This window comes from Pongo pygmaeus, chromosome 14 (assembly GCF_028885625.2).
Source record: "Pongo pygmaeus isolate AG05252 chromosome 14, NHGRI_mPonPyg2-v2.0_pri, whole genome shotgun sequence".
NCBI lineage: Eukaryota > Metazoa > Chordata > Mammalia > Primates > Hominidae > Pongo > Pongo pygmaeus.
In genome coordinates, this window is record NC_072387.2 from 80,458,457 (window position 1) to 80,485,993 (window position 27,537).

A 27,537-nucleotide genomic window follows, 5' to 3' on the forward strand; every position below is an offset into this window, starting at 1 on the left:
CAGATCTCTGGAGTGGCTGCAGCACCTGTGTTTCAGCCTGAATGGGCTCAGGTCAGTTCTGCTTATGTTTCATTTTAGGACTGCTGTGGTTTGGATGTTTGTGCCCTCTGAACCTCATCTGGGAACTTAATCTCCAATGTGTTAATGTTGGGAGGTGGGGCTGGTGGGCGGTGTTTGGGTCAGGTGGGTAGAACCCTCATGAATATGTCCTCCCTGGGGGTGAGAGAGCTTTCACACTTCGTTTCTGGTAGAGCTGGTTATGAAAAAGTGCTTGACACTTCCCCACCTTTCCCTCTGTCCATGTGATCTCTTTGCACATGCGAAGAGCTCCTCTTGTGCTTTCTGCCATGAACTGGAACAGCCAGAGGACCTCACCAGATGCAGCTGTCTGGTCTTGAACTTTCCAGCCACCAGAATTATAAGCCAAATAAACTTTTTAAATATATTATCCAGTTTTAGGTAGTCTGTTATTACCACACTAAATGGACTAAAACAAGGTCTAAGCTGAAGAAGTGATCACTATCTAAGGTATTTTTCTTTTTCACGGCACAGAGCAGGGCACCTAGAGTGTAAGCTAAACCAGGCAAGTCCACAGAAGCATGTGTGAAGCTAATTCATCTTTCATTGGCCAAAGTAAATTATATGTCCAAGCCCAGTGCCAATGAGGCAGGGAATTATACTACTCCCACTATAAACCATAGCAAGACAAAAGCAAAAGGAGAATTCTAAACAAATGATACTATCCAGTAAACCCTCAAAGGTTAAAGAGAATTTAGTGCACCTGTGTACTACTTTACCACAACAAAATTGTAAAACTATTTGTGGCAAGTGTTTTAAGAGTTCAAAGACAACATAAGACACATTCGATTATATGTATTTAAGATATTTAGTGAGTAATCTCAAAAATGCCATCTTTCAGTCACGCCATTATTAGTAGACAATTCTCCATAGGTCTTTATGTCATGCAAGTGAGGCAATGACTACCCTTTGTCCAGGATTATCTTTTAAAGGATTTTTGCATAGTAAACAGCCTTGGAAGATAGATGTAATGTCTCCCTGTGGAGTAAAAGGCAAGCATGCTTAAAGCTTAATATCCATATGTGCTTGAACAAAAAAATATTATTATTATTTCTTTTCAGAAAAATGTATATTTATTACTATTTATATTATGGTTACTTTTCAGAATATACATATTTATATATGTAAATCAAGCTTGTTAATTATGTTATTCAAATTGCCTATACCCTTATAGATTTTTTTTGTCTGCTTGATTTATCAATTACTGTGACAGGTATATTAAATCATCCACTCTGATGGTACATTTGTCTATTTCTCTATGTGTTTATACCTTTTTGTGCTGCATATTTTAATCATATGTTACTAAGTACACAAAAGTTTAGAATTATAATATCTTTTTGTATAAATGCTTTTGCTATTATTTTGTGCCTCTCTTTATCTATAATAATATTCTTCATATTAGTACCTTTTTTCCTGAATTTCTACAGCATCTGCTCACAAATTTACTTCTCTGGTTCTAAGTTTCCTGTCCTTGGAAACTAGTATGAAGAAATACTGCAGATGATTCACAAAACCCTATACAGATATTTATTTTGTAACAACAGTGACAATGTAATCTAGAAAATTGAAGTTGTGATGATAGCTCCTTCATTCTTACATTTTCAGAAGTGGTAGAGTTTATAGCTCCCATGGGTAGGCAGTTCTGAAGCATTGCTCTGGCAGTCATTTCTGGATATTATACTATATCACCCAACAATGTTAGACTTAATTTCTTCTCTTAAATTTCTTTCTTGTTAAACTATCTAGAGTAGATTCTATCTGTCATGAAACTCACATAACGCAGTAACTTACAGCACCACTCTGGTGATAGGAATCTGGAACTGATTCCTGGTTGATCTCCATGGCAGTGATTAAATTATTTTCAAATGGAGTACCAGTAACCTCTACATGCAGATCGCAAACGATTTGCTTAAATTATCATTCACAGTCCCTCTTTGGCAGACTGAATGGATGCTGCCATACCATCACACTGGAAATGAGGAATATAACACCATAAGGATGAATGGTTGTTTCACACACTGGTGAGTTTAAAGTGGCAATAACATGATAGGCTTTAAGTCTTTTTTTTAAATTAAAAAAAAAAAAGCCATGGTAGAAAGAAAGACATTTCTATGACTACTCTAAAAAAATTCAGAGCCAGATGCTCTGGGTTGAGAAATTACAACATACATAAAATTCACAAAATCTTCTAGTATCTTATTCGCTAATTATAGTATTCATTGGGAAAGAGTTGGAGACTGATACTGAGAATGACGATATTTGAAATGATTTATTTGATTTAAATGACTCCCAAACTCCCACTCCCATGAAACCTCACTTGCCCACAGAGTCATGCTTTGCTTATAGACTCTGAAGGGGCATTACCTCATGTCCACCTCCAACTGCCTGTCAGTGCTAACAGGGCCTCTACCAAGGTCAGATTAAGCATGCTGAGTCCCAAAGGATCAGAACATTTACACACCATAAAAAAGATTATAATATTAATACATATATGGCAAAAAAAATAAAAATTGTGGGTAAAAGTAATTTCTGGGAACACTAGACCAAAATAGAGATAACACGGTTTCAGATTGATTGAATTTATTGATATGATATATATATACATATTATATATTATATATATACATATTATATATACACATTATATATACATATTATGTATTATATGTTATATATAATACATAATATGTATATATAATATATATATGTATAAAAAAAATACCAGCCATGTGGTATATATTGGTATATATTGTGGCATATATAGGGCTGTCTGGTAAAAAGATAATATAATAAGAATCATACATTTATTTTAATTTTCTAGTAGCCATATAAAAAGCACAAAGAAGAAGGTAAAATTAATTTTAATAATATATTATATATTTATTATATATTATACATAATATATAATACATTTATTATATATTATATATTATATATAATACATTTATTATATATTATATATAATATATAATACATTTATTATATATATTATATAATATATAATACATTTATTATATATTATATATAATATATATAATACATTTTATATATATATAATATATATTATATTATATATAATATATATATAATACATTTATTATATATTATATATAATATATAATACATTTATTATATATAATATATAATACATTTATTATATATTATATATAATATATAATATGTTTCATATATTATATATAATATACATAATATATTTCATTATATTATATATAATATATATTTCATTATATTATATATAATATATATTTCATTATATTATATATAATATATATTTCATTATATTATATATAATATATAATATATTTCATTATATTATATATAATATATATTTCATTTTTTAATATATTTAAAATATTTCAAAATAAAATCAACATAAAACTATTAATGATATATTTTCCTTTCTTTTACTGTTCTTCCAACTCCAGCATGATTTTACGTTTATACCCTATCTCAATTTCAGATGCTAACTTTTTATCATAAATACTTGATTTATTTACGTATAATAAAACAAATTGAGAAAGTAGATTCAGATCCCCAAGATTTTCCAAATATAATTAAACATTTTTCAGTAACAGAATAAAGTACGAAATAACATTTTACATTAATATTTGCATCTAGACTGAAAAAACTCCTTTTGACATCATCAGGGAAATATGATAGGTAATTACTTCAAGAAAACCAGAATAGTCTACTATATATTTGAAAGGAAAGAAAGGAGGAAGAATGGAAACAGGAAAGGAAGGAAGCAATAGAAGAAGAGGGGACAGGAGAAAGGGAGGGAGGAAGTGAGGAAATGGAAGAATGAAGGAATTAAGGAAAGAAAATAACAAGAGTAACAAAGGGTTTCTGGAAATTTACAATATTATCAATATATAGCTAGAAAGAGATAAGAGAAAGAGATAAGTTTCAAGGGCCAGCTATTGATGTGAACAATAAACTGAAAACATATCCTAATATAAAGAGCCAAAGAAAAAAGAAAAAAGAAAGCAGACAGAAGAGTTAACAAGGAGATTTACTTCCAGTTGTTTAACAGTTGCCTATGCTTCAGACCCCAGAATGTGACAGAAAGAAGATAGAAAACACAAATACTACAAACAAAATAGAAAACACAAAATCCATGGTGTATATGTGCCACATTTTCTTAATCCAGTCTATCATTGTTGGACATTTGGGTTGGTTCCAAGTCTTTGCTATTGTGAATAATGCCACAATAAACATACGTGTGCATGTGTCTTTATAGCAGCATGGTTTATAGTCCTTTGGGTATACACCCAGTAATGGGATGTCTGGGTCAAATGGAATTTCTAGTTCTAGATCCCTGAGGAATCGCCACACTGACTTCCACAAGGGTTGAACTAGTTTAGAGTCCCACCAACAGTGTAAAAATGTTCCTATTTCTCCACATCCTCTCCAGCACCTGTTGTTTCCTGACTTTTGAATGATTGCCATTCTAACTGGTGTGAGATGGTATCTCATTGTGGTTTTGATTTGCATTTCTCTGATGGCCAGTGATGGTGAGCATTTTTTCATGTGTTTTTTGGCTGCATAAATGTCTTCTTTTGAGAAGTGTCTGTTCATGTGCTTCGCCCACTTTTTGATGGGGTTGTTTGTTTTTTTCTTGTAAATTTGCTGGAGTTCATTGTAGATTCTGGATATTAGCCCTTTGTCAGATGAGTAGGTTGCGAAAATTTTCTCCCATTTTGTAGGTTGCCTGTTCACTCTGATGGTAGTTTCCTTTGCTGTGCAGAAGCTCTTTAGTTGAATTAGATCCCATTTGTCAATTTTGGCTTTTGTTGCCATTGCTTTTGGTGTTTTCGACATGAAGTCCTTGCCCATGCCTATGTCCTGAATGGTAATGCCTAGGTTTTCTTCTAGGGTTTTTAATACTATGCAGCCATAAAAAATGATGAGTTCATGTCCTTTGTAGGGACATGGATGAAATTGGAAATCATCATTCTCAGTAAACTATCGCAAGAACAAAAAACCAAACACTGCATATTCTCACTCATAGGTGGGAATTGAACAATGAGAACACATGGACACAGGAAGGGGAACATCACACTTCAGGGACTGTTGTGGGGTGGGGGGAGGGGGGAGGGATAGCATTGGGAGATATACCTAACGCTAGATGACAAGTTGGTGGGTGCAGCGCACCAGCATGGCACATGTATACATATGTAACTTACCTGCACATTGCGCACATGTACCATAGAGCCTAAAGTATAATAATAATAATAATAATAATAATAATAAAAAAAAGAAAAAAAAAAAAAGAAAACACAAAATCCCTGGAAAATCTCCTGAACATAGTCTTCAAAGATTTGACTGTTCACAAATTACTGAAGCAAGATAAAAGAAATAATGTATATACAAAAACATCCTACCCACAAGGGTTAGAAATCAGACTGACCTAAATACAGTGCTTATAACACCAGATTCTGCAAACCTGTGTAGCGATGTCTTGAAAGTTTTGAAAACTGTGCAAGCAAACAATTTTGAACTTGGAAAAGCAAAAAAAAAATTGGAAGTAGGAATATGAGAAAGTTGATATGAGGCAGAAAAAATACTGACAGAATGATTTCAGGATGAAGAAAAATAGGTGAAAATATATTTTTGAAAAGTAGTTGTCCTGGATGTTTAGAAAAGTGTACTTTGGTAAAGTTTAGGGACTTATGGATTATCTTCTTTTCTCAAGTTAGTGTAACTGTAATACAGGGCTCTGAAGTGATTGATATTCAATGTCATAATATATTCAAACATAATATACTCAATGTCAATCAAAAATTTAAAAAATAGATAATGTTCTTACTATTTCAAAGCATACAGCAAAAGTCAAAAATTATAAAGTGAAAATATACGTAACAAAACCAAAAAAATGTAGACAGGAGGAAAGATGGGAGGTTATATAATGACGAGAAATTCTTTATCTCATAGTAAGCATTAAACATAAACGTCAAAGTTGATTTTTTTTAATTTTAAGAACATTATGTAATATATTTTAATTATATGTTTATAAGAAATGTATTTTATTCTTAGATTCTTCTGTTCTAGAGATCTTTTTGAATTAAAAGAAAATCATGTTGTCCTTATTCTAGTTTTTTCATTTAATATACACAGTATATATATTAATCGGTTTTAAAAGTTCTTTTTTTCTTCTCCTCTATTTTCTTTTTTTCTTGAGGAAATAGAAGTAAACATGAACATTTGAAATGACTAGCAAAATACCTCTATATATTCTTACAAAGCAAATGCACTTTTAAAAGCTCCCATGTGGGAAACTTCTTCTCAAATGAAAGATGGAAAAAAAATTGGGGTAAGAGGTCACCAGATCACCCAAAATAAAAAAGATTTTTAAGTAGAAAACTAATACTACACAGCAGAACTTCTCTATATGTTCAAAATCCTAACGTTTTTCTTAAGGAGTTGGGATGGAGTCAACAAGTCCCAAATCAGTCTTTCTATATTAAAAAGAGACAAAAGGGAGAATCTAATGAGCTTAAACTCAGAGCCACAGGGAGAATGAGAGCAAGAGACCTTGGTCTGTAAGCAGCAACTCCCTTTGTTTCACATTGAATACCCTCATCTAGTTATTAGTTCTTCCTCCAGTAATCTGTCAATGAGGGACTAGAATTTTAAAAGGTGCATTGCCACAGAAAGCAAGCCAGTGCTGAGCTAGTGAAAAGGTGAGATAATGAGATTGACATTGCTGACACTGGAAATCTGGTGATATAAAGATTAGTTTACAATCAAATTACTCTCATATTCACTTATAGCCAAATAAGTAAAGAGGCCACCTGTAAAGTATTTTCCCCACGAGCAATGGTATGGAGACTGTTATAATAAACACATGTTTTAGGCAGGAAGGAATTCAGTGGAAGTTGCTAGACACATAGGTTGTTCAAAACTAAGCAAGATTCTCCTAAATGAATGATTCATCCTTAGTAACAACACTAATTCATTATTGAGTTTCAGTTTATATCTATTTTCATTTTTTCCAATCTGTTGCAGTGCAATAGAAGTGGTGGTTTGTTGTGTTGTTGTTTTAAACTGTTGTTTTAAGTACATAATTTCACTCCATTTGTGCCAGGAAAATGCCCAAACACCTTCATTAGAAATAAAGCAAATCTGTTCAACACTACTCCGAACAGCAGGCACTGTATGCTTTATTGAACAGAAAAGCTTTAACAAGCCTTATCGTGTACACATGTTCATTGTGCCTGTGTCTGTTTATGTTCTCAAACTTCCTGAAAATGTGGGTACAACAACAAAGCAGTATTTAGCTATCCTACTTACTTGGCCAGGTGGTTGATTATATGGTTTGGCATATTTTTTGCAGGTGGTATACAAAATCATATGTACGAGCTGTTCAGCCCACTGAACAGTTTTTTGTAACATTTTTTTGCTAAATGACACAGCCCCAGCCACACATAACAACATATAATGATGCCAGAGTGATATCTTCTCTGGATTCATTTAGCTTTGCAAAGAATTCTCTAAGAAAGACATTTTCCTGCTTTCATTTCTGTTTCATGCTGGGTAACGTTGGCAAGAATTATTCATGGCACATGTGAGCAATTCAAAGAAATATTGTAAAAAAAAAAAAACAAAAAAACAAGGCAGCTTTGCAGAGGTGCACTATCTGCTTGATGACTTGGCATGCTGCCCCTGGTGCTTGGCATAGCACCCTAGCTGCTGGCACAGGGGATGTTATATATACTTGCCATTGGGCCTCTACTATGCTACCTGCTGTGCACGATCAATATCAACCAACTGCATAAACAACCGGATGAACCTTGTATCTGAGGGGTAGCAAATAGCATTTGAATTATTTTACATAAATCTGAAAATGTAATAGCGGTTGACATTCCTATTAGTATTATATCTAAGCACGATGATCATAATTGAGTAACATTAAATTTAGTTTATTGAACAGCAGTCCATTGCCCGCTTTACTGTGACTATGATCTGTGTAATGAAACCAGCAGTACGAAAAATTCTCTCAGTTGGTACACTTCCTGGAGAGCAGCCAAAGTATGTATTGCTATTTGTGCAATTAATGGCCGTATCGATTTCTTTTTTTTTCTAGTAAATAGTAGATAAGTTGTGCTAAGTTTTCTTAGCTCTTCAAGGTTTGTTTCAGCTATAATTAATGTGACTATAAGAATAATACTCAATTGTTCTCAGGAACTGGTTTTCATGTCTACAGCATTTGCAACTTACACATTACTCTAGTTTGAAACGATTAAATTGATAAGTGACTCTATTGCCAAAATAATCCCATATGCTGAAGTATGATTTATTAATGTTCAAAAATCAGAAGGTAAAACTTCACTAGCCAAAATGCTGTGGTGGTTAATCATCTGTTCTTCCAGCTAATTCCATAATCCTCAGTGTGACAATCAATTCATCATGCTGAAATGGCAAATTCATATAAATCATATTTCCAAGTTCTACAGGCAGTCAATAAAATATATTGTACATTTCCCATAAATTATGTGATATAATGTTAATTTATTTTTCACATTAAAAACCCTAACTACCCTATGTGTTTATATATTGTGCTTGTAAAATGGTGACCCTCATCCTGGCACATCTAGACAATTACACCATGCACAGGAAAGAAGATGTGAAGCCCTCTGATTTACAAAGAATTCACAGAAATACTGGGAAGTCCACCTCCTCTAATATGATCAGATGTTCTAATGTCTTCTACTTTGTTCTTATGTCTTACTGATCAGGATTCAAAGATCTTCTTTAATGTATTTGTCATTTGCAGGAGAAGGGTAAAATAAAGAAGGTCAGTGTTGGCATCATTTTGTGCATTCTTGCTATTGAAGGAATTAGAGTAATCTACATTCCAGTTCCTATGCTCCTCTTTCTTTTATTTCTGTTCCACACATCACCCTAATTTCATGGTTAGAGTGAATACTCTACAACTCCTTTCTTTCTTTTTAAACTTCTTCTCTAAAATCTATTTAGTATACACAATGAGAACTAAAATATAGGAATGTATCATTTCCAGACATCCCAATGGGTCATATGATTCATAATTCTCTAAGGAAAAGATTATAGTGGGAAGGGCTTTCTGTCTTTAGTAGATACAATCCCTGATGTTGTCCTATTAAAAGTAGGACTCTGTAATTTCTAAATATGATGTGGACATAGCACAATAAATGTCTAACTTTACTCCATTTTATATGTCATATTAAATGTACTAAATTATGCAACAGGTCAGAATCCCAAATACTCCCTAAAGGAGAATCTGCCTATACATATTTAGGCCTCAGATAGTCAGCAGAAATAACACATTTAAGGAGACAGTCTGGATCCTGAGTTTGTTTTCCTCCTGACTTCTGTCTGTTATTTCCCATAAATCCTTTATATCAATACTACTTTTTTATGTGGATTTTAGATGTGCTATGGTCCATCTAAAAATGGTTAATCACTTGATCCCTCTGACTGTAATTCATCCTCTACCTCAATGTCCTGGTTGCCCTTAGCTCTGACATGCAATTTTTCTTCATATGAAGAGACTCTTGAGTCAGTTCCTGCAAGTTACTTTATGAAAAGAACAATGGAGAACTTGTCATATACAATCTGATTTTGTTGAAAAATTTGTTATTAAAAAAAAAAAAAACAGGCTGGGCGCGTTGGCTCATGCCTGGAATCCTAGCACTTTGGGAGGCCAAAGTGTGTGGATCACCTGAGGTCAGGAGTTCGAGATCAGCCTGGCCAACATGGAGAAACCCCATCTCCACTAAAAATACAAAAATTAGCTGCTGCGCATGGTTGCAGGCGCCTGTAATCCCAGCTACCTGTGAGGCTGAGGCAGGAGAATCGCTTGAACCTGGGGGGCCGGAGGTGGCAGTGAGCTGAGATCACACCACTTCACTCCAGTCTGGGCAAAAGAGTAAAACTCTGTCTCAAACAAAACAAAAAAACAAAATGTTATTTTGGAATTATATGTCTACCACTGAGAATGAAATTAACAATTTTTTGTAATGACTCATTGACAACACATTCCCATCCAACAAATTGTTCTTTCCTTGAAATGTAATTACTAATATTTACATATAAGAAATGATATTTCTTCGGAAAAGGAAATTTGTCTTAAAGATGTTTTACCGGTAAGGCTAAAACCCACCACATTCAGGGCAACAAATTAATTCAGTCAGTTTCTACACTGTATACAAAAGCTGGCAAAAGAAGAGGGTTCAGAGGCAAGAGCCAAGATCTGGCTGACAGAACAGAGCAGTTAGCACTTGCTGCTTGGGTACCTAGGGATATGGGCACTAACCTCTGTGATGATTATATTTCAGCCAAAGATGCAGCATAAGCTGATATAGGTTATCAAAGACTGAGCCACAGGTGTCTATGGAACACAAGCTCCTTTTTACAAGAAGGACTAACTCTACAATGTTATATGACTTAACAATATAACAGCTGGAATAGAACCATACTTTTTCATTCAGAAATTCTTGCTCTTCCAGCAGCATGAAATTCACCTATTAGGTAACAGGAAGTGTGTGTGTGTGTGTGGTGTGTGTTTGTGTGTGTGTGTGTAAGGACCTTTTCATAAATGTCATCTCCTATGAACATGGGTGTGCAGATCTGAACTTAGCTCTCCCTTACTCAAAACACTTCAGTGGCTTCCAATTATATTTATCCTAAACCATTAATACCTGGGATTTCAATCACAGCCCAAAGGAGGAGAGAAGTTGAGCTACTTGGGGCCAAGGTTGGGTGTTTTACCAGAATTAAATTAAAATTCTATTGCAATCTCTAGAGCAACCACTAAGAAAAGTCAAAATTATATATTTAAAAAAATCACAGCTATTCGGGAGGCTGAGGCAGGAGAATCACTTGAACCCGGGTGGCGGAGGTAGCGGTGAACTGAGATCACACCATTGCACTCCAGCCTGGGCAACAGAGTGAAACTTTGCCTTAAAAAAAAAATCAACAGAGAAATAAAACTATTTATTTAACTCAATATAAGGCAGTAAAGTAATCATAGAAGAACAACAAAGACACAAGACAAATTGAAAGCAAATATGAAAATGATACATGTAAATTCCACAATATAAGTTAAGTAAAAAGGTAATGATCATCAAATTGGGTTAAAAAAAATCAAGATTCAACTATATGGTGTTTTTGAGAGACATACCATAGATTCAAAAGCACAAATAAGTTGAAAATAAAAGAATGGCAAAAGATATACATATATCTGTCAAAAAATAACCACAGAAGAGCTGGAGTGGCTGCATTAAGATATGAGAGACTTTAAGAAAAGAGACATTACGACAAAGAGACAAAGAGTGACAAAAGGGTCCACCAGTGTTCATAACGATGAAAGGATAAACCCAGGGGAGGAAAAAAAATGTTTATGCACCTAACAACAAAGTCCAAAGTAGTTGAAGCAAAAACTGGCAGAATTGAAAGTTGAAATAGGAAATCCAACAATCGTCTGCAATAAGTTATATTCCCAACTCTCAATCGTTTATTTTTAATTGTTAACTTTTAGTTTAGGTTTGGGGGTACATGTGAAGGTTTGTTACATAGGTAAACACAGGTATCAGGAGTTTGTTGTACGTATGATTTCATCTCTCTGTATGAAGCCCACTTCCCAATAGTTATCTTTGCTGGTTCTCTCCCTCCTCCCACCCTCTATCCTCAAATAGACCCCCTGTATCTGTTATATTCTTTATCTTGATTAGTTCTTAACATTTAGCTCCCACTTATAAGAAAGAACATTCAGTATTTGGTTTTCTGTTCCTTTGTTAGTTAGCTAAGGATAAATAGCCTCCAGCTCCATCCATGTTCCCACAAAAGACACCATCTCATTCTTTTATATGGCTGCATGGTATTCCATGGTATATATGTACCACATTTTCTTTATCCAATCATTGATGGACATTTAGGTTAATTCTATATCTTTGCTATTGTAAATAGTGTTTCAATGAACATTCAAGTGTAGGTGTGTATATGGTAGAACAATTTATATGCCTCTGAGTATATACCTAGTAATGGGATTACCAGGTCCAATGGTAGTTCTGCTTTTAGCTTTTGAGGAATCACCATACTGCATTCCACAATGGTTGAACTAATTAACACTCCCACCAACAGTTCCCTTTCTCCTCTACCTCACCAGCATCTGTTATTTTCTGATTTTTTAATTACAGTCATTCTAACTAGTATGAGATGGTATCTCATTGCAGTTTTGATTTGCATTTCCCCAATGATCAGTGATATTGAGCCTTTTTTATGTGATTGTTGTATGAAGTATGTCTTCTTTTGAGAAATATTTGTTTATATCCTTTGCCCACTTTTAATGGGGTTGTTTTTCTCTTATAAATTTGCATAAGTTCTTTATAGATGGTGACATTAGATCTTTGTCAGATGCATAGTTTGCAAAAATCTTCTCCCATTCTGTATGTTGTCTGTTTACTCTGTTGATAGTTTCTTCTGCTGTGCAGAAGCTCTTAAGTTTAATTATATTCCACTTGTCATTGCTTTTGATGTCTTTATCATGGAATCTTTGTCTGTTACTATATTAAGGATGGTATTGCCGAGATTGTCATCCAGGATTTTTATAACTTTGAGTTTTACATTTAAGTCTTTATTCCATCTTGAGATAACTTTGTGTATGGTGTTAGGAAGGGGTTCAGCTGCAATCTTCTGCATGTGTCTAGCCAGCTAATCCAGCACCGTCTGTTGAATAGGGAGTCTTTTCTCCATTGCTTGTTTTTGTAAGATGGTCGTAGATGTGCAGCCTTATTTCCAGGTTTTCTATTTTGTTTCATTAGTCTATGTGCTTGTTTTCATACCAGTACCATGCTGTTTGGGTTACTGTAGCCTTGCAGTATAGTTTGAAGTTGGGTAACGTGATGCCTCCAGCTTTGTTCTGTTTGCTTAGAATTGCCTTAGCTACTCAAGTTCTTTTATAAACTCAACTAAAAATCATCAAGAATTCACAAGACTTAAACAACATTATCAACTAAATTGATAAATTGTAAAAATTAAAATTTTTAACACAATTAATCCAAAGTCTGCAGTATACAAGTTCTTTCAATTGCATATGAAATATTATCCTGGATGGACCATATGTTTAGCCACAAAGTAAGTCTGAATAAGTTTTAAAATATTGAAATCATACATGTTTTCTGACCAGAATTAAATTAGAATTCTATAACAGAAAAAAGAATCTGAAAAATACTAAACATTTGGAAAATAAACAACATTTTAAAAAAATGGCTCAAAGAATAAATTACGAAGGAAATAGATAAGATTTTGAACTGAATAAAAATTAAAATACACCTTAAAACTTATGAGATGTAGCTAAAGCAGTATCTAGATGTAAATTTATATCCTGAAATCCCTGTATCAGTACAGAAAAAAAAAAACCCTCAAATCAATAGCCAAGCTCCTGCTTTAAGAAACTAGAAAAAAATGCAAACTAAGTAAAAAGCAAGCAAAAGCAAGCAGCATAGGCATAATGATCGGAGCATAAGTTAATAAAACTGAAAACAGAATCAATAAAGAAATCAATGAAACCAAAAGTTTGTTTTTTGGAAATGTTAAACAAAACTGACAAAACTTTAGCAAGTTAGATCAAGAAAATAAGAGACAAGGCACACATTACCAGCAAAAGAATAAAAGAGAAAATGTTGTTATTAACAACCAAACCGATAATAAAGGGATAATAGAGGGACACTATGAACAAATTTTTGGCAACATGTTAGTGTGGTGCCAAAGCTAGTGAGTGATAAAAACAATTTAGAAACTGGGAAAATAACCTTGATCTACTCTCCTGAGAGCTAGGAATGGTCCACTACCAAGAGAAATAATCTAACCATAAATGCAAAAAACTGGACAATGTTTGAGGATCATAATGGACATTTTAAAACAAAACAAAAACTAAATCACAGTGATACATTCTAGGGTAAAAAACAGCTACTAGGTAGAAGCATACTCTAACAGAAATAACTTGTACCTCAGCTATTAAAAATCACTCTAATTTTCTTGATTCTCAAAGACTGAAGTAGGTATCTCTTTTTTGTGCTACAGTAGCCCTCTTTCATCATAGTCCCTATTATACTCCATATTGAAATCACCTGGTGACTTATATATATTTAACACCTGACATAAAATTTTTGAGGATAGAGACAATGTTTTCTGCATTGTCATATTCCTATTGCCTAGTACATGGTTGGGGCTCATCAGATATTATATTTACTTGAAAGACTGAATGAACAGACATAAGACAGGAATTTTCATCCAGCTCTCAAATTAACTGGGTGACTGAGAAGTAAGCAATAAGGAGTAACTCTAGGGTCTTCATGTTGGCCTTCTGTGACGTTCTGTTAAATCAATCTGGAATGGTATCAAGATGGAATCCAGTTTACCCACCCGCTAGGTTATATCAATTGCATTCATATGCTTTGAATCTGAGCTCCTGATCACTCCAGGAGCAGGCCTGGTGCTCAACAAATCATTACTGCTGTTCTAATGGACCAGAGCAGGAGCCAAGGTTCTGCCACTTCATAATGCTACCAACCCCTCATCAAAACAGAGGTGGAGCTACTGCTTCCCAACGAAGGCTGTAATTCAAAGACTTGATAGACCAAGGGTAAGTGCCTCTCCTCCACAGGCTGACAGCGAGCCTCTTCAGATCTCTGAGCACTATTTGGAATACAGTGCACAGCAGTGCCACAGTTCCTCCTCCTCCTCCTGGAGCTAATCTTTCCTGGTAAACCTGGCTCCAGCCAACTGCTAGTGTGAAGTCCCGCCCTTTGCCTTTGATTATATGACACTTACTTGGGCAAGTCTGTCTGACACTAAGCTTCCATGTCATCTAAAAAAGAAGAAACAAAGTAAAAGTCTGTGATTCTACTTTGATTTCTCCCCAAAATCTGTATTTGTGAGTAAATCATAAGCCAGTGCACTGAAACTGCTTGTTCACATCACATCACCTTAACATGGTAGAGAGAAGTTAACATAGGCAGACTGGCTAGGCAAAGAGAAGCATTTTATTTATAGTAATGAGGGAAGACTCAGTGGCATAATTTTGAAATTTGAGGCTCCAAGGAATATTGTGCTAATGCTCCTTACCCAACTTTCTGCACCCAGAATTGTCCTTCATGTGCCCTTTGCTCTCTCTACATTCTGAAGAGAAAGTTGGACTATACAATAATATTTTTGACTGGAGTAACTATAAATTAATGAGATAAATTTGTCTCTGTAACTAGTGGTCAAAGTCCTAATGACTTACATGCACAATGAACGTCATACCAGGAACTCAAAAAATTTTTCAAGAGATCCAACATTTATCAAAAACGATTTGCAAAGTCTTTGTCTACATAGTTTAAAAAATAGATGACTAAATGAAATTAAAAAAAAGAAACCTGCTAGACTTTGAATATTTGTGTATTTTGTTATAAAAGATATATACATATATACATACACATATATATGGAAAAAGTTAATGCAGCAATCTTGTTTTATTCTATTCTTGCCTATAAGTAAAAGTGATTACATGCAAACTCTGAGAACAAAACAACTTGAATTTTTTTTTTGTAGCTACTGAGTGATGATGTTCTTTCTATACATCCCAAGCATTCTGTACATCTATGCTTCCCAAGTGCATCAAGATGGACCAGGTTGTCAGCATGTTCAGAGTAAACATGAAGATTCATGATGTGCATCTAATGCCTGGTTTGGGGTCTGCACCATGTTGGAGTCCAAGACTCAAGTGGGCTTTCCTGGGTAAAGATTGCTCCCACATAATCTACAATTTGCAGGTGGAGAAAATGATGCATCTATTATGTGATACCCATAAAGTGAAGGAAAGAAAGCCTGTGTTTGTGACCATTCCCCTTTGCCTATTGTGTGTCTTTTTCCTGTAATCTTTCACTATATGCTTTGCTGCAATAACTGTTAACTATTGTATATAACTTTATGTTTAGTTACATGAATCCTTCCAGTGAATTAGTGAGCTTGTGCAGTCATTGGTCTACAAAATAGCACATTTCATAATAATTTTATGAATTGGTTTATGATAATCAGTGATGTACTTTCAAAAAAGATATACTTCATAGAATTATAATTTTCCTTCTTTTAATACAATTAAAACACTCATATGAGGTATTTAATCTAGTCAAATTCATAGAGACAGGAAGTAGAATAATGATTGCCAGGGACTGGGGAAGAATGGAATGAATAGCTGTGTAATGGGTACATAGTTTCAGTTTTGCAAGATGAAAAATATTCTGCGGATGGATGGTGGTGTTGGTAGCACAACTATGTGACTATACCTAATGCCACCGAACCATACACTTAAAAATGGTGAAAATGGTAAATTTCATATATATTTTCCCATAACATTTAACATAATTTATTAAAACATTAAATAATAATGTTTTACTAGCATAACATTTAAAATCAGTTGCAGTCACTTAATAAATGTCTTTATATCTTTGTATTTCATTTTATTATCAAAGATAGACTAGCTAAGGTCCCAATTATCAACTAATACATCTGAAATTAAAACTTCCCAGGAAGCAGCAAGTCACCCTTTCCTATTCTTACTGTTCCTTTCTATTTTAGGCCTTCATCTTCTTCTTGAGAACAGTCTAACTGCTCAGTATTTCCCATTCCCCTAGAAGGTCTCAGGGACCTGGTTACAGTCCACGTCCCTTTTTTGTTTAGCTATTTCCCACTCTCCAGAGCTAATAAAATATAGTCCAGTCCCCATAATCTAGTCTTGAAGACATTTTATTTTTCCCCCGAAGTCACTACCTCTCCTACTCTGCAGAATATTGTATTTTGGGTCCTGAACTTTCCACTCCCTTCCAAACATACCATTCTCTTTTATACTTCTAGACCACTAAATTTCTGTAGAGAATTACACCCCCCAACCCCTTAATAATGTGCGAAGATAATACTGACAGGGTATATTTATTGTCCTTTAATTGTCACCTCCTCCGTGATGTCGTCTTCACCTCAGATTCTTCCAGAACTAACACTGATTTGCCCAGTGTCTTCCAAAAGTGCTTGGTCCACCTCTGTTTTATAGTACTATTAGAGCCGAATAGTTATTTCCGATTTTTTTCTTGCCCTTTGTGGAGGGAGAATAATACTTTACTACCACATTAATGTCAGTCTTGGCCATGTTATTTGGTCTCGCCAGTGAAATATAAGTGAAATTGGCATGTGTCCCTTCCAGATAAAAATAATATTAAGAGTCAGAAATATTTCACAGAGAATATTTCTTTTAGCTTGAGTTCCATAGTGCATATAATATACAGGAGAATCATAGCCCAACGATGAGGACAATATTAGTTTTTGTAAACCACTGCAATTTGGGGGTCATTTGTTATGACTGAGATTATCCTTACTAATAAGAGTTCTAACAGTGTTCTGTATTATTAATTTGTCTATAGAGCTAGCTTTTCCCACTAAACTATGAGATTAATTGCATTAAAAATTGCTATTTATCTTTGTTATTTTAGTGCCTAGCACTTTGCTCAGTTCAGAGATGTTTAATACATTTTTTTGTATGAATGGACAAATAAATGGAAAAAAAGGATAAAACTTTAAAGCTATTCCAGTCATTATTATTATGCTCAACTATGTGGAGTTATTTCTCACTGTATCAGAAATGTTGCTTACTCAGTATTCATATATGTGAGTATTTTCATCAACTGGTTCGTTGGGTTAATGATTTGGTCATTCCTTGAAGAGACAGTGATTTAACCTAATAGAGATCAAAGCTACTGATGTTGCCTGAATTTAGATTAGATAAGTATGGCACCTTTCTAGTGTATGTTTCACCATTTTGTTTATGGAGTGTGAAATATACAGCCTTGTGCTGTTTCTGCACCCTTCATCCATGCATAGCCAACAAAATACTACACGCACCATTTCTGCTAACCTTGGCAAATTAGTAGAGGTATTTGCGTAATCAGGCAGTTGAGTGTTTGTGTAGTTTATCACTTTTTATGAAAAGGGAAATGTGTTAAGGAGGATTAAGCAGAAAAATAACTATCAGTGGCTTATATTTAGAATATTGCTGTAGTAGAATAAGAAAAAATAAAAGTGATGCCAAGTGTTTCATTAAAAAATATTAAGTTTCATTAATAAGGTGATATGACAAAACCAAAACTATACAGTTCATTCTTTTCTTGTCAGTGAGAAAGCAGAGAAACATTTGTCTTCCTTTTCTTTTTTTGAGAACACTAGTCCACCTTTAATTCCATGTGACTAGCTCCCAGTATTTTTTTTTAGCTAAGATTGTAGTCCTTTGAGAACAATGTTGACAGCTTTGAGCTGACAAAGAATCATTATAATCAGTGCTGAAGATATGAAATCACAATGAGAGAATTCATGTTTATAGTAGCAGGGACCACACACTGTGATAGTTTGCATTAGGAACTCAGCAGGTGCAATATGCAAAACTGAATCACAGTAGAGGATTTGAGGAACTTAGGATATAAAAAGGTCATTTTTGTTCAAGTACCTGTCTACTGCGTTAAAATAAAAAAAAAAGAAATTTCCATAAAATTTTGCAGAAGATAACACGTTGTGTATACATGAACTTAGAGGTTGCCATAGTGTTAGTGCAAATTATATTGTTTACCTTAATGTCAACAGCATTTGAGTGCTAGATACAGAAGTTGATTAAAAGCGTTATAGATGTCATTTTATATAAGCAATAAAAAACCTCAAGAAATTACAAATGGCAGATCTTATAAATATTCAAAGAAACAAAATCACCCCAACGTTTTTCAATTGTTAAGGAGTGGGCTGAGCTGTAGAGACGAGGTGTGAAAAAGTATTACGAGAGTGAAAGCCTATGTTTAAGTGCTGTCGATTCTCTGTAGCCACTAGGGTGCACTGAATGTAATGGCAACATTTTTATTCCACTCTTTATGCATGGAATGGGGAAGGTGGTTTTGCAAGGAAAGTTAGATTAGTTGGCCCTAAGAAAATTGTCAAGTAAGTGAATTGTTATTCTTAGCACCGTCTTGTTCGTCTATGTTCTGAACCTATTTGGCGTCTTAGTAATATTTCTCTTCCATATATGTCACTCATTCGTTTTTCAACAATGCTTTACAAACCACCTATTCTGTCTGGGCACAAGAGGATCATGGAGGTATAGAACATGATCTCTCTTTTTGAGGCATTTGCAGACTAACGGAAGACATGAACACCAAAGCATAATTACAGGAATGTCATTAGAGACATGGGATCCACAAAGAAGAAAGCGCCACACTCTGCCTGAGCTTGTAAGCATTCACAAAGGTGCAGGACTATGAATTGAGGTGTTTTCCTATGGGTATGCACTCACTGAGTAAATAAATGGGTTAGTTGAGGCAGAGAGAACATCACATAAAATGCATAAAGAAAGCAATAAGCAGCTTGCTGAGATTGACTTCCAAAGGGTTTGTGAGAAATGGCTAAACAGAAACAGGAAAGTGGGCAGAATCCTGCCGACTATATGCTGAGGAATTTGGGTTTTATCTTGTTGAATTAAGAGTCATAGAAGAATATTAACCAGGAAGGCAATATTAACAACTTTGCCTTTTAAAGAATCTGGAAGATTTTTCTGGGGAAACTTAAAACTACAGATGAAAAAAAGTATCACTTAAAACCTAAACTCCTCATTTTCTCTCCTCACTATTAACACTTGTAGTCTTGAAAACTAATTTAAAGGTATTCATTTTAAATGTCAATTGCCTAACAACAACTTACAAGTATTTGTATGCTTTCAATAATATATTCTGTGCAATAATGATCCAAATCACAATAAAACTAAGTGAAATTTCTTGTACTAGGTTTTTGGGAAGCTTGATAATTTTCAGGCTATCACTGAAAAGCACCAGAAGCAGGGAGCATAAATTGTAAGATACTTCGCTTTCCAGTCTTACTGGAAAGATGCAGAGGCAGAGGGGTATGATGGCCTTGAATTTGTCCTGGACCATCCTAACCCTTCAAACCACTATCCCTAAAATGCTACACCGCAATTCTTTACTCTTAAGCACTAAGGGATCTTTTTTCCATCTTCCCACTTGCTCTTGTTGCTTCTCATCAGTCTTTTAATTAAATTCCAACGTGTGTTACCTGTTATTATTGTTAGGCAGACTCGAAAGTCCTTGTGGACTACAAATGATATTCCCAGGTGTCGTACTCAGAATTTGTCTCATTACTAAATGGACTTCCTTGAACACTTGATAGAAATCCCTAAATGTCAGTGGCCCTTGTTTAAAAATCTAAAACTATCTAAATTCCTTTTATCACATGTCGAGTGAATTATTTCTAGATATAAATGCATCTCTCTGAAAAACAAGATTTACTTTGTAAATGATTGTGTTACATTAAAATGCATTTGACAATGTTTACCACTAGTTTGGAGTATCAGAGAAGACAGGATAGCAAAAATGAATTTTTAAAAATAATTTTGTATAATAGCATGGATGGGAAAGAAGTAGTTTATTTTATAATGTCAATTTTTTTGATCAAAGAAAAAATGTTACCTTGTCATAAGGTAACATTAAAATATAAATAAAATATATTTCATTAAAATATAAACTGGGTTTTAAAACTAGGTTCCAGGAACCCAGTATTATATTCTATTCAGCAATTACTAGTATTTAGGTTAGTCCATCTAAAAATGCTCCACTGGCCAAATGATTCCTAGAAATGTTTGAAAGATCATTCTAGTGTTGTAGTTTGGGTATGATGTATGACATAATGATTTACCTCTCTCTCACTCTGGTGACCCTAAGTTCTCATTCTGGCTCCATTTCTGGAATTTGCAACATTCACTTAGATATCCAACACTCACTCTCCTCAACCATATTGGATAACAAGTTATTTAGCCTTCTGGGCCAATGCTACATGCCCTTTTCAAAAATTTAACATGTACTACTTTTTCCAGATAAAGTAACTAAAGTAAAATCTCAATATTTTTACAACTTTATAGGGAAAGATTTAAGAGCAAGAAAACTATAAACACTTCTAACAGTAACAGTAGGGATAAAATTATTAGGATTTTCAGTTTTAACAATATTGAGGAATTTAATAAAATGATTAGCGGAAATAACAAACTTGTTTTTCAAGCTACTCCTTTCTTATAGTTTTGAACTGGACACAGTTCCTCAATTATCTCTAGACATTCACTTTGGGTTTTAAAGTATAAACCAGGCAGAGTGGTAAATGCCCGTAGTCCCAGCTACTCGGGAGGCTGAGATGAGAGGATTATTTGAGCTCATGAGTTTGATTCCAGCCTGGACAAATAGTGATACACCTGAGATGTTGTCTCTAAAAAAAAACTGTTCAACTTAAAAAAAGTACACATTGATTTTAGTTATTTGTTTTTATTTTTTATTTTGTTTATTTATTTATTTATATTTTTATTTTTATTTATTTTTTTTGAGACGGAATCTTGCTCTGTCGCCCAGGCTGGAGTGCAGTGGCGCATCTGGGCTCACTGCAACCTCCGCCTCCTGGGTTCACGCCATTCTCCCGCCTCAGCCTCCTGAGTAGCTGGGACTATAGGTGCCCGCCACCACGCCCGGCTAATTTTTGTATTTTTAGTAGAGACGGGGTTTCACGGTGTTAGCCAGGATGGTCTCAATCTCCTGACCTCGTGATCCACCCGCCTCGGCCTCCCAAAGTGCTGGGATTACAGGCATGAGCCACGGCGCACGGCCTATTTGTTTTTATTTCTAGTAATGGAAGTGAATCCAGTTTTATTAAATGAAAAACTAATATCTTACATATTCAAAATTAGTTTGAAATTCTTATAAGAATAACATGCATTTTCTCATATTCAAACAGATTTTTAAAAATACAGATGTTCTATGCTTTTATTAAAATATTCTGTGTTCAGTAGATCTGAACTAGAAAGATGGTTCTGAATGTGAACCAATACTGCTGTTTGTTTCTATCAATATATGTGAACTTAACACATATTTTTTTCATTTCTTTATTTCACATCCATTTGACACTTACTCATAAGTTAAACCTCATGACAGACACTGCCTGTGGAGAGTTTACTCTCAAGTGAAAGAAGATACAGATGCAAACAAATAACTACAATGAAATATTATAGGTGAATATTAGGACATTGAGCACAAATGTCGTTCTTCCATTAAATTTCAGTAGGGCATATGGCCTTAAAAATGCTAGAAAATAAATTATTATATTTCCCATAATGCCTAAAAGGAGAAATGCAAAGTGTTAGGAAAATATTTTAAAAAATAAAATAAATAACATATTTATAACATCTTAAAATTCACAAAATATTTTTGATATTTCTCTCTTTTTTTGTTCAGTTGTTGATACTACTGTCACACACTATAAGCACCGAACAGCTACTGGCTTAGGTATTTATGCATATTGTCCCATCTCATTCCTACTTCAGACTGATTGCTAAGGTAGCAATTACTATCTTCATGTTACTGATGATGAAATAGAAGATGTGGTAAATTAAATAACTTGTCAAAAGTCACATAACTATTGATGCCAAAACAGAGATCCAAACCCAAACTTATCTGACTTGAAAGCTCATGAACTTTCCACTGGGAACAAAACAAAGATTATTTTATTTATAAATGAGAAAAAAAGAGTAATTAATTTGCCCATGGTAAATTAGAGGGTATATATTTGAATCTAGGGTTTCCGACTAAGCATTTAAAATACTTTTCATTTAAACTTGTTGACTCTGATGACTCTTTTGTGTTGTATGTTAGCATTTTAAGTAAATTAAGAGATGAATAAACATTCATACTATACTTTCTTACTAAAGTCTACCGAATGCAATTGTGAAATTTTCTAGAATGTAATGTTTGTATCACATTAAATAATTTGAAAATTTTCACTCTAACTCTGTAGGATATATGAGCAAAACTAAGAACAACTCCCCTTAATCGCTGATTAAATTAGATTAATAATCTAATTTTTATTCATAGTGTTTTGCAACTGATCCCATGGTATCCTGAAACCATGTACCAGTTAGTAACTGACACATTTTCAGCACTAAGTTATTGGGTTCCATAAAGAACAAGTGAAGTTTTAACTTAGTTTTAAAAATTGTGAAAATTAAGAGTCAGAGCCCAGTAAAGTGAGGTGGGTATCTATGTGCGGGGTGGGGATGGCTGGTGAGAAACATCAGAGCCCAAGAAGTAGTGAAAGTGATGTCCATAGGAAGGCATGATCTGGGGTAACCTGGTGTGGAGTCATGGAACCCAGTGGTGTGAACAGAATATCCTCATAGCCAGGTAGCCTGAGGGGGAATCCAAAAACAGTCATGAGAATATCCACTGGAGAGACATAGAGACATTTAAATAAAAGTAATGACTGTAACCCTCGAATTAAAGAGGAAACCAGGAGCCCATACTTTAATACATAAATTAATTAACAGTCTGGTGACAGTCTGGTGACAAATGTGATAACTACATAGTTCAAAGTGCTCCCTCCAAAACTTTAAAGAATTACCAAAGGAAAAATAGTCACTTCACAGTTGGAGAATCCTGGCAGATAACTTATTTAAGTGGTCAGAGTGAATATCATCAGCAATGGACAGAATCAAAATCATTCTCTATCTGACAAAATACAATGAGAAGACTTGCAGTATTCTTTCTGTGGTAATCTGCCAAATGCTTATAACCTAAATCTAACAGTATGGACACTGAAACCCATATTGAAGGACATTCTAATCTGTCTACAATCTTCAAAAGTGTTAAGGTCATGAAAGTCAATGGAAGACTGAAAAAACTGCCAAATGAAGTAGACTAAAGAGACATGGCAACTAAACCAGACATATGATTTGGAATTGTATTTGTTTTCTTTTGCTGTCCTAATAAATGACCACAAACCTAGTGGCTTAAAATAACTCAACTGTAGTATTTTCTATAGGTCGGAATTTCAATACTAATCTCACTCCAGCTGAAGCCAAAGTTTTGGTATGGTTGCATTTCTTTCTGAAGACTCAGGGTGAGAGTGGGGGATCCATTTCCTCCCTCATTCAGGTTGTTGGCACAATTCAATTCCTTGCACACAGCCCCATACATATTAGAAGCAGCAACTGGATGTGGTCCAAGTCCAATCCTTCTCATGCTGCCATCTCTCTGCACACAGCTGGGATCAGTTCTCTGCTTTTAAGGAATCATGTGATTAGATTTGGTCTACCTAGGTATCAGGTTAATTTTCTCACCTCAAGGTCTCTAAACCTAATTACATTTTGCCATGTAAGAAATCATATTCACAGGTTCTAGCTAATATAAATAGTTTTGTTTTCGGAATAGAGGGAAAGTACTTTTAAAATTACTGATATTGAGTGATTTCAGTCAAATGTACATTCTCTTGAGGGATACACCAAGATAATCCATCTTTGAAAGGAACATGAGAACATCAGATATTAGTTTTGCTTTATGTCTACAGTTTTGTAGCATGGACGTAGGCAGTGTGAGCTAGCTAAGCTGTTTATTAACATTAGTTCCTTACTCTTTTTTTTTTTTTTTAATTGAGACCAAGTTTTGCTCTTGTCACCCAGGCTGGAGTGCAATGGCGCAATCTCAGCTTGCTGCAACTTCCACCTCCCAGGTTCAAGCGATTCTTTTGCCTCAGCCTCAGAGGAGCTGAGGTTTCAGGTGCCTGCCATCATGCCCAGCTAATTTTTGTATTTTTAGTAGAGACGGGATTTCACCATGTTCGCCAGGCTGGTCTTGAACTCCTGACCTCAGGTGATGCCCCCTGCCTTGGCCTCCCAAAGTGCTGGGATTACAGGCGTGAGCCACCGTGCCCGGCCAGTTGCTTACATTTTTTTTTTTAGGATTTTTTGGATTCATTTTATTGTTATGCAATATTTATTTTGTTCTTAAGGTAAGGTAGATGTAACTATGATTGCAAATTCTTCTACATTTAGATTTCAATTAAATATCTACATCTTAATAAGCACAATTTACATGGAAAACTTGGTAAAAAAATCTACAAGAAAATATATTAAATCTGGTAAGAAGTTTTGGTGGGTTTCTTTTCTTTAATGTTGTGTCTATATTAGAGAATGAGAATTCTCTGAGGGTAGTTTTTGCTTTTGATTTACTGTTTGAGCTATTTCTACTGGAAAATCATTTATAGGCAAGAACAGTTTCACTAATCCAAATTTGCACTGTTTATGACTTCTGAAATAGAAACCAGGTCAAAAACCCCAGAATAATAAAATAATTAACCTGAATATCACATTGAATCAGTTTTGCTAATACAGTGCCCTGTAAACAATGCATGACTTATTTAAAGAGATCAAACCAATAGTGAATAAAGTAGAATATCATACATTCATAGGCACATCGGTTGGTAGCTTTGTCTGTGTTTGCAGGTGTGTGTGTCTCTTGGTGTGTACGGTTGTACTTCAAAAGCCTTAGAAAGACAACTGTATGCTGATAAATACTGTAAATGTCTAATTTCTGGACCTGGAGAGGCTTCCTCTTAACTTCTTCTAATCATTAACTAAAAGATATTGAATAAAACATCTAATGTTGCAAAACTACTTTGCTATTTATCAGGAAAATAGATGATTAAAACCATTTGTTTTCCATATTCTAATTTGAACCTAAATTTCTGCTTATGTATAATACTATATAAATCATTCCTTAAAAAATTTTTTGTCTACTTTAGCTTTTAAATATTTTAAAGCAGATTTTATTCTGAAAATGAAAATTTTAAAAGGCACATAATTGAAGTTTTCAGAATTTCAATTCAATCCTTTTCTCACTAAATCATGACATTATTAGGTAGACATAAAACCTACAACCAATCTCTTGTGTAAGTAGTAATTAAGCTAACATATATGTATTTTTTCCAAATATTCGAAGTTTCTTTGGTAATATTTTTCTAGCATAGTTCTATTGAAATTTTGACTATAGCGTATTTTCATTTTTTAAATTAATTTTGCTCTTGTTTACTTTGTCTGATGAGAATCGTGAATAATGAAAAATCATATATTTTTAAGAGAAAAGTGAAAAATATAGTTATATTTTGCTCATATTTCATGATCTTATCATTAGTTGGTGGCACTAAGGTAATTATATTAAGAAGAAAACTTCCTGGGCTGGCTTTTTGTTTCCAGGTAATTCATTCATATGTATTTATTTGTGTTGTATTTCATGACTCTCTAATTTTATATTATTTGAATGATCCTTATCATATAAGGCATTCTCTACTAGCAAACTGCAGTGTTGCTTTAATTTATTCTATCGGGACGCACGAGCCTTAAAGACTACTACCTTAGTTCTTTGATGGATCAGGCAAATAATAAATTTGGCAAATATCTGTAAGATATAAAAGTTTAATTACCAAGAAAATAATTTTAGACTGCCCTTTTTTCCCATTTTCCCCCAGATATTTCATGATTCTGAAGAAGAATTAGAGGTGAGACTTGAGAAAATGGAGAAAAAGGTAAGAATGTAAAGTGGCTAAAGTGATACACACACACACACACACACATATACACACAGAAACACACACATACACCTCAAAATAAAACCTGAGAGTGGTAAAAGGGTAATGGAAAAGAAAATATGACTCAACATGGGAAGAAAAAATGAGCCAAATGTACGAAAGAATTGGGAAGTATCAGAAGAGATTATGAAAAACATTTCTGAAGATTATGAATTTAATCCCTTTAATTTTTTTAAATGTGCAGATATGCTTTGGATTTTCTTGAAGATTAGAAGCTTTCTTAACTATCCATCATCTTGTTGATTGGTTATTATTCTCTCTACCTTCTGTGAAACAAACTGATGGATACTAATGGCACAATTACACTTATAGCTAGTCAGTTGCATAGTTTATGCACATAGTTCTGCTACTAATGTTTAGTAATGAGTTAAACATTTTCGCTATATTTGTCCCTGAAGCTATAATTTAATTAATCATTACATTATGTATAGCAATAATAACAAGTAAAACAAAAAGAAGAATTTTTTGTTTTTATGGTAATTATGTTGGGTGCTTTGGATCCTCCCAATAAAGTTGACTTCCCTAAAATAATCACACTTGAATTAGGTATAGAGAAGCTAATTGTAACAAATTGAAAGTTACTGTAAATCTTCTAATCGTAGTTCTCTGCAAGTGTACTTAAGTTATTGCTCCACTTGAAATAAATGAAAACTGGAAATCTGAGGTGATGAATTATGGGTCCCTTTTATGTAAGAAAGATGACAAGGAAATCTAGTCTGCTGACTTATACTAAAATAAAATACCTTGGCCTGGGATCAAATATAGGTGAAAGAATTAACATTTATGTTTTTTAATTAAGATAAAATGTACAAGTTTTATCTACATATTTTATGACTTCCTGATATAACAAAAAGTTTTGATTAAAGCACCCAATACTGATTCTAATGACATTTTATTAGCATTAAAGAGTTGCTATTATTA

General features: G+C 34.0%; 1 long non-coding RNA gene across 1 annotated transcript; it reads left to right on the forward strand.

Moving 5' to 3' along the window:
- LOC129011155 (uncharacterized) lies at positions 1-27,537 on the forward strand. The gene is made up of 3 exons (XR_008493255.1): positions 1-51; positions 26,497-26,553; positions 26,801-27,537. It is a non-coding gene; the product is annotated as an uncharacterized LOC129011155 (long non-coding RNA).